Raw genomic sequence first — 5796 nt, 5'->3', positions numbered from 1 at the left:
TGCAGCACTTAAATGCAGCCAGTCGTGTGAAGCGAGTGTTGGTAGCATAGACAAGCATTAATCACATGAAGTGAGGCTGACCATGGTGAGAGAGCTGAGCCAGTTTTCTTAAACCCAATCCCCACTATCATGCAGAGAGAGATGGGAAAACCCCGTCAGCTGACTCTATACCCGAAGCCAGTTGGCCTAGCACTAAAACAGCTTGCCATAAGGATTTACTCTTACATGTGCTCTCATTCACACAATATTGTTCAGCTCAACATTTCCAGTTGGGCTGACAAGAGTAGAGTAATTAGTCATGCTAAATAGTGTTGGTAGCATGAAGTGCCACAAACCTGTAATGTTTTTTCTCTTTGTTTTATCTACAGAAACGTGGTTTGATCTGCTGGGGGGATAAACAGCTTCTGCTGGATGTTTGTGGTCATTGTGTGTGTCAGAGTTTGTGGCTGAAGCATTTTCCCCCCAGATAGTATGATAAACTCCTGCACGTGCGCTTTAAGAGTGCATGCTTTCACTGCGTTATATTATAATGCACAGTTTATATAATAAGCTTATAATTGTCTGTTTCTATTGATTGCATCTGCAACCTAGTTATTCACATATCAATATCTATATCTGCAATGGACATTAACGGATTATTTTCAAAGCATTTAGTTTATCATTAATGTGATAACTCTGCATATGGATATTGGATAATTCATATTGAGTTATACATAAAATAAACAAACCAGCACATTTTAACCTCTGAAAGTTTATCGTCTATAATTTAAAGCTTGTGGGTTTTACAACCATAGGCTGCACGATGCTGACATTATTTTCAATGAAAAATAATTGATTTAGTGTGAGTGATGAATATGTTAATCGTTCCAAGATGGCGGACTTGTGGACGCATCTGGAGCTGTCGAATATGGCATCTACTGTATGTGTACATATCCATACTTGGAATACCCCCAAAATTCAAGATATGATGAAAATATTTCATAGCTACTTATTTCATTATACACTGTTTTTCCTGAACACCAGCATGATTGCAAATGTAATATTGAATGTATACAATGGTTCAACAAAAGTTAACATTGAGTTACATTTCAGACACAATATTTTCTGTTTCACGATATTGTTCTGTAGCGCCCCCTACCCGTCTCTCTTGTATTTAAGCAGGACAGCATTAATTAACTATTTGCCAACCGATGTTGAAGTTAGTTACTAAATGAAATACTTTTCTTTCAGAAAGTTAATCCGCATTTAACTATAGCCTACTCACACAAGGTTAATTTGTCAAAAATAAATTAATAAATAATGAATTTGTCATTCTTGTGAAAGTAACAAAACGTAAATGACTTAATAACAACTAAATAAATTTGTCAAAATAGCTCAAATGGTCTGTTTGTTCAGAATCACATTTCATATAAAATCACAAATTGACCAAAATCACACTGATATTGAAATATATCAGGTGACAAAATTAATGAATTTGTCTATCACACATTCACTTGAGATGAAATGGTCAAAATAACGCCGAGTATCAAAATATCACTCTGAAAAATCCTTTTTTAAGCACTGAATAACACCACATGAACAAATATGAAACACCGTCGGCCCACACACACCAGTTATTCACAACACACACCGTTGTAGGCCTGAGACTGACGTACCTTAGAAACGACACACTGGCTCTTCACTCTCCTGAGCGGGAAAAACAAACGCACACAAATGTACCTGAATTCCGTTGTGGAGCAATAAGTGACTCAGCTGCACTGTAGAAATCTCCGGGAAATCTTCCTCCGGTGCGCGGCTCTCTCTGAAGACGAGGCACAGTCTCCTCCGGCCAGCAAACTCCCGATTCTCCCGTTAAACTGAGCACTATCTGGTCCTCACGCAGACCAACAAACAACAACTAACGCGAGTGTCTTCAGTCTTTGAGTCTGTCATCAGTTATCTTTAGAATAACTTGAAACATTGTCTGTATTGACGATTTGCACCGCAAAATAATGAAGAAAGGAAACACTCATTAAAACCTTGTGTTTTACACACACACACATGCACAATTAGTCTTTTAATCAGATCGACCGCAATCTCTCCTCCAGAACAACCACTCACGTTACACAAAACACCGGTGAAGGCCAAGTACACCTGGCTGCAGCCTGCAGATCGGGGTGGGGCTGCACCTGGGGCGGGGCTGCACGTGCAGCCCCGCCCACAACGCTTGTCATTGGTTAGTGGTAAAGTGATGACGTCAATCAAGGCGGGGCCGCACCTGGGGCGGGGCTGCACGCCCGTAACGCTTCTCATTGGTTAGTGGCATATATATGACGTCGACGCCACGGTAAACAGGAAATGTGGTTGAAAACGCATGTGCCAAAGCGCGCTGACAGCGCATGCGTCGTATTTGCGTTAGGTGGTGACATCACGTGTTTTGACGTGACGCCTCTTCAAAATGCATGCGCAAATTTGAAATAATACCTTAGTAAAATTATAAAGTATTAATAAAAACTCTAATGTAATAATGAAAGCAGCAGAAGGGAGTAGACCGCATATCCATAGTTTTAACTATGCCTGATCTAAGGTAAACTTATAAGGAATTACAGAGCATTGTGTAATATCTGTGTAGTATTTAAAACGTTTTTCACATTCTGTTGCATTTCACTGTGTAAATAAAAGAAATACTGTAAATATTAATGGCACCTTATATATTTCTTATTTTAATCATTCCTCTGTAATAGTTCTTGTTTATTTTTGTGCATTAAATAGGCTATTATAAAACATTTATGCCAATAAAGTAGTTAATGAAGTTAAACCAACTAAATACAGTACATTGTCAATCTCTGTATCCCATATTATGCATTTCAACTCAAAAAAACAAACTCATACCAGTGATAACTTTTATTTCAAAACAAAAATAATTGTGTAAAAGAGAAACACACACACACACACACACACACATTCCCCTCCATCATTGAAAAAACACACACACACACACACACACACACACACACACACACACACACACACACACACACACACACACACACACACACACATTCCCCTCCATCATTGAAAAAACAATCAACTGAGCAATAAAATCCCTGCAGGACTCCTTCTGCCATCACCACAGACCCAGCTGGGCAGTCCTTGTGTAGTGTAGTGCAGTGCAAAGCACAGGCAACGAGTAGGGCACCCGGAACACTTGCTTACTGTCAGGAAAATGCACTCCAGTTCACAACACCTAATTTAGATCAAATACAGAACAAACAATATTGAATCATTTTGAAGAAAGGCATTAACATAGTACAGAGTCATACAAGGAATTTATTTTTTATATATTTTAAACATATTATAGTAAAATGTTAGACAAGATAAGCTTGAGTGTTATTGGCTTTGTCTGTAAAGTACCTACATAAACTAGTTTAAAAAAGTTTGTCAACACAAACTTTAATTTGGCTTGAGAAAGCCTATCCTAAAAGTTTGAAATAGTTTTTAAAAGCTTGAAGTTTGAAGGTTTTCAGTTTGAAGATCAAAGTAGATTTCAAGCTGAAAGTTTTGAAGGCAGTACAGTCTATCAGACACAGACAGACAGGTAGAGATAGATAGATAGATAGATAGATAGATAGATAGATAGATAGATAGATAGATAGATAGATAGATAGATAGATAGATAGATAGATAGATAGATAGATAGATAGATAGATAGACAGATAGATAGATAGATAGATAGATTGGCAGACAGAGATAGATAGATAGACAGATAGACAGATAGATAGATAGATAGACAGATAGATAGATAGATAGATAGATAGATAGATAGATAGATAGATAGATAGATAGATAGATAGATAGATAGATAGATAGATAGATAGATAGATAGATAGATAGGCAGACAGAGATAGATAGATAGATAGATAGATAGATAGATAGATAGATAGATAGATAGATAGATAGATAGATAGATAGATAGACAGATAGATAGATAGGCAGACAGAGATAGATAGATAGATAGATAGATAGATAGACAGATAGATAGATAGACAGATAGATAGATAGATAGATAGATAGATAGATAGATAGATAGATAGATAGATAGATAGATAGATAGATAGATAGATAGATAGATAGATAGATAGATAGATGCACGGACAGACAGACTTTCTCAAGTACCTTTTACATTACTCACAACTTAGATTTAAAGAACTTACTGTCCAGCCATACAAAGTGGGCCTCTTCTCTGAATTTGGGCTGGCTGACAACGTCCCTGAAAACCTTGCACGTCAGTGAAAGTCTCCAGAAAGCCACATCGCCGTCGTCTGTGACGGCTCCCATCAGGATGCGTCAGAGGATGTCAGGTGGCATCTGTCCAAAGTAGACAACAGTCAGTCAAAAATGTAACTTTACATACGACTTATTAAAAAGGGTAACTGATAGATTGACAGGAGTTTATACTGCGCTTACCTTGGTCAAAGAATCAACAGGCAGGGGGGTTTCCATCACCTCTAAAGTGATTTTTGATGTGGCAATACATCAGCTGTGGAATGCTGGTGTACTGGCAGAATGGGCACTTCTACTGCAGTCTTTTAAATACTGCTCACACTCCCCCTTGCTTAACACAGTTGTGTGCATTTTTGTAGGGTGGAATGGCTCTTAAAAGAGCATTTGAGTTATAAAGTAAACAACAACAACAACAACAAGAAATAGGTGAGAGAGATGGAAGACTAGAGTAAAAGTTAGAGAATAATTAACACAGCAAAACAAAAATAATATAAAGTAAAATAGCAAAAGAGGTACACATGGAATATAAATGGGGATGACAATGCCAAGGATCTGCAAAGAGAAGGAAGTATAGAGCATTAGAATTAGCTTTTTTTTTTTCTTTTTTTATTACTCTAGTGCAGGGGTGTCCAAAGTCACTCCTGGAGGGCCACTGTCCTGCAGAGTTTATATCCAACTGGACTCCACACACCTGCCTGGAAGTTTCTATCTCTAGTAAGACCTTGATTGGCTGGTTTAAGTGTGTTTAACTGGGGCTGGAGCTAAACTCTACAGGACAGTTGCCCTCCAGCAGCAGGATTGGACAGTGCATATACTGCTATACAGTAAGTAACAGTATGCAATATATAAAACAAGCCCTACTTTCAAGGAGTTTTGATGAATTTGTATTACTATTGAATGTAGTTTCATGTTCAATTCAATAAATGCATACTTATTAATAACAATAATATCGAAATAGTTTACATTTAATCAATTTATTCATAGAAATTTTTTTTCCTACAATATAACTTTGTATATTGTTACTATTAACTCTTAAATCCTATATTTCTTCTCCTGGTTCATTTTTGCCACTGTATTTATTTTTAAGGGCCTTGTTTTAACACTATCCCACCCAAACCCCCCCCCCCCCCCCCCCCCCCCCCACACACACACACACACACACACACACACATATTTTACAACACACTTATGTATGTACTGTCTGTAGTAGTGTAACACTGAACAAAAAAAAGGCCTAAGTAATTTATGATGAATGGAGAAGAAGTGTTTTCCATTGAGCACATCAGTGTTCAACTGGTTCTTATAAATGTCTATACACATTATGGTTTGTGTTGTGTGTGTCATTTGAAAACAAAATACCATTTTGAGAATAAATAACATTGTTTTGAATGTAAAGTTTAATTTTGCAGGAGAATTGAGGGGTTTTGCCCATTGTGTGTGTGTGTTTTTATTTTATTTGTGTGTAGAGTTCTGAGAATATGAGGCATGCTTTCAGAAAATGTGTGTAAACAATCAAGAAAAACTGTAACAGCT

General features: G+C 37.2%; 1 long non-coding RNA gene across 1 annotated transcript; it reads right to left on the bottom strand.

Moving 5' to 3' along the window:
• Positions 1-2975: 2975 nt before the first annotated feature.
• Positions 2976-4851, bottom strand: LOC306988365. The gene is made up of 3 exons (XR_013795388.1): positions 4447-4851; positions 4194-4347; positions 2976-3226 (listed from the first exon to the last, which is right to left on the bottom strand). It is a non-coding gene; the product is annotated as an uncharacterized lncRNA (long non-coding RNA).
• Positions 4852-5796: the final 945 nt, after the last annotated feature.

The sequence above is a fragment of the Phoxinus phoxinus genome, assembly GCF_949152265.1.
Source record: "Phoxinus phoxinus genome assembly, chromosome: 20".
NCBI lineage: Eukaryota > Metazoa > Chordata > Actinopteri > Cypriniformes > Leuciscidae > Phoxinus > Phoxinus phoxinus.
Note: the sequence above shows the minus strand (reverse complement) of the source record. Positions and strands in the feature narration are given on the sequence as shown.